Raw genomic sequence first — 13,509 nt, forward strand, 5'->3', positions numbered from 1 at the left:
ATATGTAGTTATGGAGTTTTAATATGATTAAATGTTAAGATTAAGAGAGGTCCTTTTAGGGAAGAGAGAAATTGTAATATGGTTAGTGACTTAAGATCAAGAGAGTTCCTTTAGGGAAGAGAGTGGTCTTAGTATGGTTAATGGGTTAAGATTAATAGAGTCCCTATTAGGGAAGAGAGTGATCTTAATATGGTATTAAGGCTATAAAATTCCATAGATGTCAACATATGCACATGTTTCAAGGGCCCTAGATAGAGAATGTATCTTCTAAGGACCTTAAAGGGAGCACTTCATAGAATATAGAGAAGTAACTGAGGACCTAGAAATCTGCATGAGGGATATTGATCATGATATGAAGACATCTTTAAGGTTAGAGTTAGAATAGAGGGTAGAATAGTATAGTTAGATTTATTATTGGTTAAATTCTAAAATTTATTTTGTAGTATTACTTGTCCCAAACTAACCCAAATAGTGAGGATATTACATTCAAGGGATATGGCATGGGGGGATCTCTCTATCACTATCCATGAGAATGAACAAGAATGACAAGAGAGATGAAAGTTGATAATGGGAAGAGAAGAAGACTTTTGGAAGTAGGGTGATCCCACAATAATGGGTTCCACTTTTTGACCAATTTTGACACTAAAATCAATATTTTTGAAACAAACCCCACATTCAAGTGACTATATCTCTAAAACTATAAATAATTTCAAGATGATGTAAACTAGTGATTATAGGCTTCAATTTAAACCTTATGTAGGTCTAGTTTGATCTATTTCCAAAAAGCTTTGTAAAATTCACAAGGGAAACCATCACAACCAAGGGCCTTATCATCTGCCATGGAGAAAACCCACTAAAGTGAGCTTCTACTCACAAAACACATATTGTTCTGGAATGAGCCTTTGATAAGTGTCATCCAAAAAAGCCTACAAGGCTTGATTTTGAGCTTTCAAAGGGCCCTACAACATGAAAAAAATTTCATAGTGGCAAACAAAACCTTGGAGAATGTCAGGAAGCTCATAGAAGGAGCACTGACCCTCCTAAATGTGTTTGATCCCAACCACAGAATCACAAGCCCTCAATGCATTAAAAAATTCCTTGGAAGCCTAATCTCCAACCTCTAACTAGTATAGGTAGGCTTTAAGCTGATCTCCCTAGGTAGTATAGTTATCTACAACCTACTTCTGGTGGTAGAGTTGGCAAGCTAAACCTAGAGAACTGTGTTAAACGGATTCATGGCTAGATTTTTAGTGGTCGTACGAAGGTCTTTGGTAGTGGCCTCATACAATCTCTTGTGTTAAGTGGCCAACTATCTCCCATAAATGTGAAGAAACCTTGTAGTAATGGCGATGGCATCATTCCATCATTGAATCCACCTAGAAGTGGATTAGGGCCTAGGTTCAAGATTCCAAGTTTGTAAAATATGAGAGGCGATGGGTGGATGTGAAAATAAAAAGATATTAAGGTAAAACTGAGTTTTACAATTACAAGGAGGGGTGGAATGTGAGCTAATGGAGAAGTGAATGGGAAAATATTTAGAAAGAGTCACATTAGGGAGTGGATTGATAGGTAGCATACTCGTGTAAGAAAAGGAAAAAAAGGACTGAGAAAAAATTGTAGCATGGTCTAGCCTTTTAAGAACCCTATTAGATCCATCTCAAAAGTTGGACCAAGTGTACTAGACACCATCAGATCAGTGGAAGTGAACATTGGGATAAAAAAGACTCAACCATATTGAAATATGAGCAGAATATCTAGGTGATAGGTGGCAAATGATTAGTTAGCCACCTCCATAGGTGTGAATGCTTGACCGTATTATTAGGAGCATAGACATTGACAATGCCAAAAGAATGATTTTGAAAAGACAACAAATTCCAAACAATTATTTGCATGGGGTTAGAACCATGAGAAATAACAAAAGGAAAAATTTAAGGGGAGAGGAGAGTGACTACACCACCTTGACCAGTTTCATGTTGAGAGGCAAAATTAACACCATCCAACCATATAACACAACTTCTAAGTTGAGAAGAAACCCAAAGACTTTGACTTCTTATAGGCATAATACATCAATATTGTCAAGCCTACGCTTGGTATCATGAATAGAATATTTTTGAGGGAGGCATGTTAGCCCCCACACATTCCATGAGAGGAAATTCATTATAAACTAGCTTGCATGTTCTCCTCGCCCCTAAGAGAGGAGAAGTTGTTATGCAAGAAAGTAGAGGATTCAAACAAGGGGTCACCCCAAGAAATGACTCTTCATTTATCCTCAATGATAGAGAAAAAATTCTAGCCTTCAAGGCTACAAGAATGATGGAGAGACTGAGAGAAAATCATAGAAGCTTCTTGAGGCATATAAACCCAAGCAGCTTGAACCTCTAGTTATTATGTCTCCTATGGCACAAGGTTTGAAATAGGTGGTGACATGACCATAAAAACCTCAAGAACCATGGGAACAAGAGGAGCCACACTGGAGCTAGGATGGCTAGGTTCTTGAGAAATGGGGCCTAGTTTAGTAGCACCCTTGCCTTTCTTAACAACCGTCATCCATTCATCTTTTTAATAGCTAGAGCTAGCTTGGTTTCTTGGACAAGAGAGCAATTTTTCTCAAGAAGAGGACAATCCTTTATCTTATGGCTAGTAGTTTGATAGTGATAGCAAGCATTCAAGAGGTTCAGGTAAAGTACCTTTTGGGTAAAGGTGGTAGCACCAATCTAAATTTCCACTTATTCTTTAAGGTCCCTAGATAGGTCAACCTCAACACAAACCCTTCACTAAGGGTGGGCATTGAAAAATTTATTTGGTTCCACACAAATCACTTTTCCCATAGTTTGAGCAATTTCTAGGAGGAAATACTAGCAAGGGATGGGAAACCTTGGGAACTCTACCCAAACTAGAACCCTAAGTTTATAATCATCTGAGACACAAAAGTCTCAAGACCATCTCTGAAAAACAAGTAGAGACAAGTGAACTACCCATAGCCCATGGCTGAAAATTCTCTCAACCTAGGAGGGGTTATCAAAATAAAAAAAAAGAAAAGCCCTTAGTGAGGCTTTGAATCTCTTCAGGGGAAATCCCCTTGGGGTCCAGGCCTTGGTGACCCATTCACACAGTGTGCTTTTAGTTGGAGTACGACCCAAAAAATACCCAATAAGAGTTTGGGTTTCTAGCCATTGGCAAGTAAATTCAAGAATAGAGATATTCAAAACTAGGTTGGGAGAGGAATTACCTTGTGGAACACCTTGGGCACAAACTTGTGTGAGCATTTGATTGATGGGGCTATTCTCGCATGCAGCAACAACTCTAGCACCAATAGAAACTATTGGGCTGGAGAGGGTCAAGGCCATTATATCCTAAAAGGAATTCCCACACTCAATTTATAATGACAAGTGGTGTGGTAGAAAGGGTTCAGAAGAAAATTGTACAAACCCTAGCAGAGCACCTATTTGAGAATTTTTCAATTATAAGAGTTTTTGGATCAATATGTAAATATTAATTCAATGTTAAATGTTATACTCTATTTCTTAACAATTTATTTGAGATTTTTTTAAATGCTGAAGTATTACAAAAGTAAGCATAATAATAAAAGACCATTTTATACTCCAAAATTTTCATTTCTTGTGTTGAATGGCTAATTGAAGGAGATAGGAATACAAAATTCTTCCATAAATCAACCTATTAACACAAGAAGAGAAACACCATTTCAAAAAATATTGATGGTAATAATTTTGAGCTTACTAATGAGGAGGAGATTGGAGCATTGGCTGCCAGATACTTATAGGAGGTATACAACCCCCCTCTTTTGCAAGTGGATCCTATTATAGAAGAAGATAATTTGAGTGATATCAACCCCATGATAGATGATAGGATGAGACAAGATTTAAATAGAAATTTTTTTAAAGAGGAATTCAATGAAATCATCTTTTTCATGGGAGCATATAAAGCCCCAGGACCTGATGGCTTTCCTTTGGCATTTTTCCAAGAATTGTGGGATATCATCAAGTATGATCTAATACGCAGAGCTTGTAATTTTGTTGGCACTAGTAGAATCCTCAAATAATTTAACTAGACTTATATTTTTCTTGTCCCTAAGATGGTCTCATGAAAACACATTAATTATCAGAACAATAAGCTTTATTTCTTCAACACTAAGATTGATCTCTAGCATTGGCTTACTAGGGAACTTAATTATCAAGTTTCTTCACTCCTTGATACTTATCTTCCCCACCCCCTAATTGTGAAGGAAGTATCCTCTCAATTATAGAATGTAGTTGTTGAAAGAAAGAATAAGTAGCTATTGTGTTGGAAAGAATAAGTAGCTATTGCTTCTCTCTAGAGGATTCTGGTCTATTTTCTATCCTTGTTTAATATTTTGAAAAAGTTCAAGGATATCATGGAGAAATTTTAGATTTTTTTTTGTGGTCAGGTAGTAAGGAAAAGATGAAAATGAATCTTGTTAGTTGGGAGATAGTTTGTAAGCCAAAATTCCAAGGCAGGCTAAACTTGAGAAGATTAGAGGATATTAATAAGGCCCTTATCACTAAGATTGTATGGAGATGATCTCATGAATTTTTTGGTTGGTGTAGGATAATGAGGATCAAGTATTTACATTTGATTCCTTTCAATGGGTTACTTTATAGTATTGACCTCCCATGTGGATCAAGGATATGGTCCAATAGTGTTAAACATCAAAATTTATTAAGAGAAGGGGAGAGATGGAGCATTAGGTATGGGAATAAAATTAGATTTTGGGAAGATAGGGGGATTTGGGATTCTCCTCTAAGTTTTGCCAATTTTTCTTCCTCGAAGGAAGATAGTATGGCTAACTATGGTCTCGAGGTTTCTAATTATATTGAGAATGGAAAATGGAATGTTCTAAATCTTGGTAAGCTGAATTTAGGTGATGGTTCTATAAATGAGGAGCTAGTGAGACCTCTAAAATAGATTTGTATATCTTCCTTCCCTAACAATGATAAGATGATTTGGGTTCAAAACTCTTTTGGTGACTTTAGTATGAGGTCGGCCTATTATAATATTATTGGCCTAGGAATTCCTCTAAGAATTATAAGTATGTTTGGAACTCTCACTTCCTTCCTAAGATTTTTTTTTCCATGGTCAATTATGTACAATAATATCCATATGATTAATAACCTTCAAAGACATAACTTCCATCTTGTTAACCAATGTTTTTCATGCATCTATGAGGAGGAAACTATCCCTCACCTTTTAATTCATTATTTTTATACTTCTCCTATAGATGGGGATTTCTTTGGTTTTTAACATTGTCATTCAATAGTTTATATTAAATTGAAATTACTCATCCCACCACCCCTTATTAAAATTCTATGGAAATCCATCCCCACCTATATTTTTTGGAGCGCATGGAAAGAATGTAATAATTCGATCTTCAAAGAGATATTTTCCCCCCTAAGGTGGTTACTTGCAAAACTATGGCTTTCTTAGAGAATGCACTCTTATCTAGAAGTGGATACCCCCTCCCTTCCCTCACTCATAGTTAGAAAAGAGTTGGGTGGAGGTTTGGACTATATCTCATTTTTTTTAGAAGATGGATAGTACTAAATCTCTTCTAAGAAAGGGTACAAAATGGAACCCCCCACCCCCATAAATTGGTAAAAAATGAATTTTTATGACTTTTGGAGGAATGGTACCATGACTATGGGAGGTGTTATCTATGATTAGGGAAATTTTGTAAGGACATATGTGGTTTATTGTGGTAATATTTCAAGAAATGAGGCAAAGGCCTTGGGTGTACTTTGGAGTTTGGAGACTGCTATTAATTTGGGCATTTCAAAATTGGTGATCAAGAGTGATTATTTTCCCATCATTAAGGCTATTAAAGGGGAAAGGGGGATACATTGGCATGCCATGATAATAATTAGAGATGCTCAAAATTTTCTAAATAGATTTGTTTCCACCACTATCCAACATGTATACTATGAAAGTAATCATGTGGCTGATAGTCTGGCGGCATGCAGACATGTTGTCATAAATTAATAGGTTTGGGAAGTGAAGTACAATCTTAGACAACAATATTATCACTATTTTAGAAAGATAAAAATTTATTGTTATGATGATGTGTTCAAACTTATGGCATGTGGGAGGCAGGATTGAGTTGGTGCCTACCATAGTAGATGGTTATACAATAGTGATTTTGAAATCGGATGTCATTTCAATAAGTACATTAATTACACATCTGTTAGAGAAATAAGGCATTTTATTATTATCTCTATTTACATAAATTAAACTTTAGGCATATAATAATTAATTATTTTATTAATTATTATCATGCAACCTAGGTTAGACATTTTATAGTTTTGATATCCTTTATAAGGATGATCTCTCTTTGTATTATGAATTTGATTCACTTTTGATTAATAGAAATTTATAATTTTTCTCATCAAGCATGTTGTCTACATGGATCTAAGAATTCCAACCTCCATAGCCTTTTCTCATCTCTTTTTGTAATAGGTTTTTGTATGTTGGTGGTTCTTGGGAGGCTAGGATTAGTCTTTCATCAACTTCAACATGGTATTTGTTGGTCTGATTTTTCACAGTATAGAAAAATTCTGAAAATTTGGGTGAAAAATCATTTAGGTCTTTGAATTTAGTAGATTAGGGTCTTCATTCCTCATTTGTTTTTAAATTTTTAGGTTTCCCTAGTCGTGCCCTATTTCATGTGCTATCAAACTCTATTAAATTCTCAAGGTTTTTCCCTTAACGTAGCCATGAAAATGCCCTGAGTATGAAAAACCCTATATTTCCTTTTCAAATTTTTGAAAAGGATTTGTAAAGTGCTTAAATTTCATCCTTTACAGTCTTATGGTTTAGGGTTTCATGTAAGAGCGAAGTACCATTTTCCTTTTGTTTTTGTGGTTGAGTTTCATAATGTAGTGTAGCAGCTTAAAGGATTTTATGTTCTACGAGGATACGCTTTTGTTTTTTGTAATAGCAGAATGGTGTTTCTAGAGGCTTCCCGATCATACAAATGGTCTTAAAGTGAAGAAGGATAAAGATACGTTGCGCTTTGAAAGATCTTATTATGGGCTTATGAGTAAGCAGTTTGAGCGAAAGGGTAGAGAAGTATTGAGTTAAGATTTATGCATATACGCTTTGATGGATAGTGTAAGGGTGTGATACCCCGGCATGGCATAAAGCTTGATATGAAAGGGTGCATGAAAGTTTTTATGGTTCTACGAGTAAAAGGATTCCATAAGAATGAAAGTAAGGTTCAAATGTGTTTATGTGCATACGTTTTTGAGCTCACAAACAACCATAAAGCCTTCTTCTAGCAGTAAAGTGTCGAATGGGACCTGTTGAAGTGTCAGATGGGCCCTAGTGCAAGCGAATCAGGTGAAGACATGATATCTATGTCAGATGGGCCCAACTTGCATGGCATATAACTTAAGTTCTATATTCTGCATGTGCACAAAATCAATGGTGATGTTATTTTTTCATTTTTTAAATCAGATTTGGGTCGTTGATAGGTGGAAAAGGAAGTTTTATCATTATGTCCTTACGCTTGCAAGGTAAGCGTATGAGAAAAGGGTTGTTTTATCCTTTCTCTATGGTTATGAGTTTAGTCTCAACGTATAAGCGTAAAATGGTGAATAAAGGAAATAAAGGAAAGGGCTTTACGCTTTTACGAGAAAGGATAAACGGAGGAGCAGGCAATCATTTGAGAAGGCTCTCTAATAATATGAGTTGAAGGTAACCCGTAAAGGCATAAAGGATTAATAAAAGAAAGCTAAAAGATATTTCAATGCTACGAGTAAAGCTAAGAGCATATGATCGGAAGATAAATTTTGAAGTCTTATGGTGTCCCAGGTAATGAAGTAAGTAGAGCAACGTAGAAGAAATTTTTAGGGTTTTTGTTGATACGTGTATGTGTGAGCGTAAAGGGTAAAGAGAAAGTCTTAACAAGAGTTTTTAAACTCATACAAGGAGTGGTTAAATCATAATAGCGAAGGTGTCAGTTGAGAAGGTTTGAGATCTTATGATGTACAGGGTTGCGTATAGGCGTAAAAGGTGAAGAAGTCTAAGATAAGGGTTTTACGCTTATATAACAAAAGCATAAATTGTAAAAATGGAAGTATCAAGTGAAAGGGTTTAAGGTCATATGGGGTAAAGGGCATCATAAGAATGTAAAAGGGATTTTCAATATAGTGCCAAGACATCATTACATTCTTATGATTAGGGTATGCTGAAGCATCTCCAAGTGATCGTAGAGATTCATCACGGGCATTTTTGGTGTTACAAAGATTGAAGGTTTGACTCAATGTAAGAATGGCAAACTAGATTTTGAAAGGAAAGTTGCTGATGTGTCATACAAAGTAAACAAAAAGGATAGAATCACCATAGCCAAGTAAAATAAAGCATTGAAAAGTACACCCAAATCAGAATTTGTAGTTGATATACCTTGTTGACAAGTTGCATTAATAGTTTTAAAGCTCATGCATGAAAAATTTATTAAAAAAGCTAGTAGTTGTATGATTAAAATATCAAAGATTTGATTGAATGTCAGCGTATTTGCCACTGTGAAGAGCTTATTTTCTGGTCCATTCTAAAATTTGTAAATTGTAGAGCTTTGTGTGTTCTGTGCTACTGTGGAAGAAGTCAAAATACAATTTGAAGAGAACATGGCTGACAAAGAAGTTGAAGAGATGCATGAAGAATAAGTTGAAGTCAAAGATGAGGGTGACGATGTTGTAGAGGTCACACCTAAAGTAAAAAGAAAGAAATTTGCTGCTAAGATTGAGAAGAAGACAAGAATCAGGAAACCAAATAAGCATGTTGAGGATTGGTTGAAAATTCTCCCAGGATCATTGAACACAATTTCTGCAAATGACCATATTTTTTGAGACCCATATGTTTTTGTTTGAGATGTTGAATGCCCTTGAGTGACTAGTTATGATCTTTTTATATACTTTTATTAGAATAGAACATAAAATGTGCTAGTGTGTAACCCATGGAATAGAAACATGGAAAAATTGATATTTCCAGAAGTATTCATTGATGTTGATTTTTTGAAGGCCCTAATGAATTCCTACAATCCAATAACCAAAACATTCCATAGGCATAATGGGACTGTATTATGCACATTGGACATAACTTCTTTTGTTGGAGCCTTTGGATTAATAGGACAAATGGATGTACCTATTGACATTGTAGATTTGTAGGAAAAGTTTGATAGGAATAAAACCTATTTTGTGAACAATGTTATGCTGCCACATATTCCTTACAAGGTAAAAAAGGCAGGGTTACTTCCAAGAAAGGTGCAAGATTTTTTGGCTTTGAGTAGGTTTAAGAATTATTTCAAAAACACAGTGTATGGGTTGCATAAGCTATTGGGAAGTGATGGTGCAAAAGATCATGTGTATGGTTCTCTTTTTCTTATGGCATGTGATATACAAGACCCTTTCCACCATAAGGAGTATGATTATGTGGCCTTAATCATTGGCAGTATACACATGTAGATTTGTGATGCAAAGAAGGGAGAGTTGAAAGACTTCAAGTTCCGTCATTATTCATTGCTGATGCACCTTATCCTATATAACAACATTGGATACATCAATGGGTACTTCATTGATCAAACTTCTAATGAGTTTGGTGAGTTACCTGTGCAACTCTAGACTCATATTTGGCATGAGGATTTCTATTATTCAAATGCCCTTATGTTCTTTAATTTTTTTAGTTCAGCTATTATGAGGCAATTAGATCATACTTTCTTTAAGGCACCAAATTTTTTGAAGCCTTTTCTCTGGCCCTCATTCTTAGATGAAAAAACCAAATTAGATCATAACTGGGGGAGTATCTTTTTGCTTAAGGAGTGCACTTTAATCAGAGTGTTTGCATGCCCACAACCTCCTCATCTTTTGCCTAAATATTTACCCCCTAGATTGGCTATTATTGAATTCTTTTGGAAATTTGTATTGATGAATAAAGAAATGATCCCTCCCTCTTTGCACAAGCCTACTTTTGTCTATAGAACCTTTAAAGTAGGAGATTTTGAAATAGGCAAAAATGCATTTGAGGAATTAAGTGAGTATTTAGGCCAGTACAAATTTGCTACTAGGCCCTATAGGATGTATGACCCTGACAATTACATTACCAAGGAGGTCAAGGCCATTAGGGGATACATTCTACCTCCAAGCAAGCCAATCCCTGTAGAGGACCTAATTACCAACATTGTAGCAATAGGGGAGATAGATGAGTTATTAAGAAAATATGAAGAGACAAGGAGAGTAGAGGAGGCTTTGAAGAGGACCAACCCTAATTTTAAAGGTTTTTTATATAGAGATTCCATATCCTAATAACTTGAGAAGAATGGTGGATAATTTTGACCACATTAAGTCACAAATTCCACATGAGCCAGAGGGAGAGGAAGCCATTGTAAATAGAGAATCCCCTGAGCCATATACACAATTGGAGATTGAGTTAGAAGAAGAGCAACCATCAGCTTCAACTTGGGTACCAGAAGGAAATAAGAGACAAAAGACAATGCACATCCCAGAAAAGGTAGTAAGTAGAGCCCTACAAGTAATGTTAGGGAGTAGTGAGTATTTTATTGATATTAGGAAAAAATATATACACAAAAGGTCTACAGAAGTAGGGAAGGCCTCTATTGATCTTCAAGTTGCAGCATCAAGATTGGATGATAGGTTCATTCAATCTAAAAAATTCATGGAAGATGATGATTTCATTAAATCATCAGAGTTTAAAAGTTTTTCTTTATAAAATTAGACAAAATGAGCTCACATTGAGTCTTATGCCAAGAGAGGATCCAAAGAAGAATAAGGAATTAGTTGAAAAACTATTGGCTTATGATCCTAAGAGTGAAACAATGACTACTACAGAAGCCAGGGAGTTGGTACATAGGAGTGGTATGATTCTAATACCACATTGGGCTATTGAGAAGGCCTTTGTTCTGGATCAAATGAGAAGACAAGACAAGGCCATCAGTTATGAAGCCACTAGTAGTGAAGGTTTTAAAAGAGGGCCAAGTTTATATGTAGACACAAAAACCCTAGCAGTATGGAGTGTAGCCCCTGACACTAAGAAGCCCAAAATGATGGATATAGAGGAGACTGCATAGGGTAATATGATTGTGTGGAAATTGGAGAGCACTACTAGGAAAGAGATTTCTAGTTTGGTTAAACACTTTGCTCTCATGAATTAGGAAAAGGTTGATGAAATTGAGGATAAGCTAGTTGCAATGTGCAATGAGTGCCTTGACATTAGAAAGATGTATGAAGAAGAGCTCAAAATGAGCCATGTATAGAAGTAGAGAATAGAAGAGTTGAAAGAGAAAATTAAAAAAATGGAAACCGAAATAATATCCTTCAAAGAACAACTCAAGGTAGCAACAAAGGCAGAACATGCACCAAGGAAAGAGTAAGAAAGAAGGTACAATGTAGAAGCAGAGGCCCAAATAGAAGAAATACTTTTAGGGGTAACAGTGCTAGTACCTGTGATTAGTGTGGAAATAGAAGTTTCCCAATCTGATAGTGCCACCAAGAAAAATGCTTTGATAAATGTATTAAATCATAGAATAACCATACTAAAAAGAATATCTCAAGATGCTTATAATGCATTCATCAATCTACAATCTGCATAATAGGTATGCAAGGATGCAATTAGATGGCTTGAGCCTATTTTTCAACAATGGGGGCCATATATGCAATTCTTTAATAGGTTGATACCCTTGTTAGCCAAGAAGCCATATCTCCCAGATAAATTTATTACTATGAAGGAAGGTATGGATAAAGTGAAAGACTTATTGCAAATCTTCACAGGGAAGCTGGCAGTAATTCAAAGTAAATTGAAAGTACTGACAAATGGTTTCTATTCTTTAATTCTTTCTTTTATTAATTATGATGACAAAATAAATGATTTTAGTGAGTGGTCTAGTTCTTTTGATCACATTATAGACTTTCCACAAGTGGTATCCATTTTCCAAGATGGTATTGATGAGTGTCTTTTCAATGAACTAATTGATACCCTATTCAAGGTTGAAATTGAAATGAATAAGTTTACCATAGAAGGAAGGGTGATCATTAATGCCAAGTAGCAGAAAACTATTGATGAACTAACAACGGTCAAGGAATGTGAATGGCCCACCAAAAGAGAAGTATTTGTTTGGAAAGTGATCGCAAAAATCAAAGCTTTACCAATAGGGAGAAGTTAGAGAAAAAGACAAAGTTAAAGATTTTATGCTCCAGCTATCATCTGCGATTGTTTCTATTGTTTCTTTTTGAGTTAAGGTGTCCGAATATTTTTGTAAAGGGCTAGCATATTCATTTTTGTAAAAGGACACCTGTCAATCACATTTTCCCTTTGCTTGTTGTAACTCATGCCTATATAAGTGAGTTTTCAAGGCAATGTGAGGGTCCAAATCTTGTATAATTTTGAGTCTTTTGAGAAAATACAGTCGGTCCAATAGTGTGTAGTTGTTCTGAGTTTATTTTCTAGTTGTACTTTTTGATGATATATTGAAATGACAGAATCAATAAGCTATTCTGGGCTTTCATTTCTATTGGTCATTATATTAGTCATCTAAAAGGATAATACAAAAGGGTATTTGCATTATATCTATGTCATCAATTTCTATCTCCATTTTATGTGTTTATCTGCTTTGAAGTCATTTAAATAAGGTTTAAATTGATTGAATGCAATCTGGATGGGTTGTATACTGATTTCATTATTGTTTTTAATTCAAGGAATTATAGAAATGCTTTAGTAAATCAGCAGGGTTTATGAATTTATGAAAAGGATATTTCATAAGAATGGGAATGGGTGATTACAATTGATTAATTCATTTACAAGTTATTTGAAATAGATCTCCCACCAATAGTCAATTTTATGCCCAATGGATATATAAGGCACTGGTCTCATAAGTCGGAGGTGAACAAGGATAATTTCTGTTGCAGCATAGCAAAACAATTATAAAATCAAAATCATTTTTCATTCAATTTTGTTCAAAGTTATAAATGCTAGTCAATACTCGTTTATATCTATTCTTTGAGTCTTAGATAGCTGCTATTATTAGGAATATTTTTAAATTCAAGGAGAATGACGACCAGATCTACTAATAAGGGATGCATACAAGTTTGAGGAAATTAAAAGAAGTGAAGTAAACTGCTCATGTGTTAGTGGATAATAGATGAGAATCAGAATGAAACTAAAAGAATCTCTACATAGCAGTTTGCACTAGAAGCATCCCTAGGTATACCTCCCTTGGTTTAGCAAAGGCAAAAGAGTAGAAAAACCATCCTTTGGTTTTGTTGAAGTTGGGTCCAAATGGTTTACTTATATAATTGATAATAGGAATTGGTTGATCCTTAGGTTATATGAGTGTTATCATTTTGGTATTGAACAATTTTTTGTTCAGTAGTTTTCAAACACCAATAGTATTAAAGCTTCAAACTTTCATGCCCCTATTCTCTTCATGAGAGACTTGACTGTAGTTTTCAAATTTGGTTTCTGCAATTT

The sequence above is a fragment of the Cupressus sempervirens genome, chromosome 4 (assembly GCF_028749045.1).
Source record: "Cupressus sempervirens isolate cs-2001-9-10 chromosome 4, ASM2874904v1, whole genome shotgun sequence".
NCBI lineage: Eukaryota > Viridiplantae > Streptophyta > Pinopsida > Cupressales > Cupressaceae > Cupressus > Cupressus sempervirens.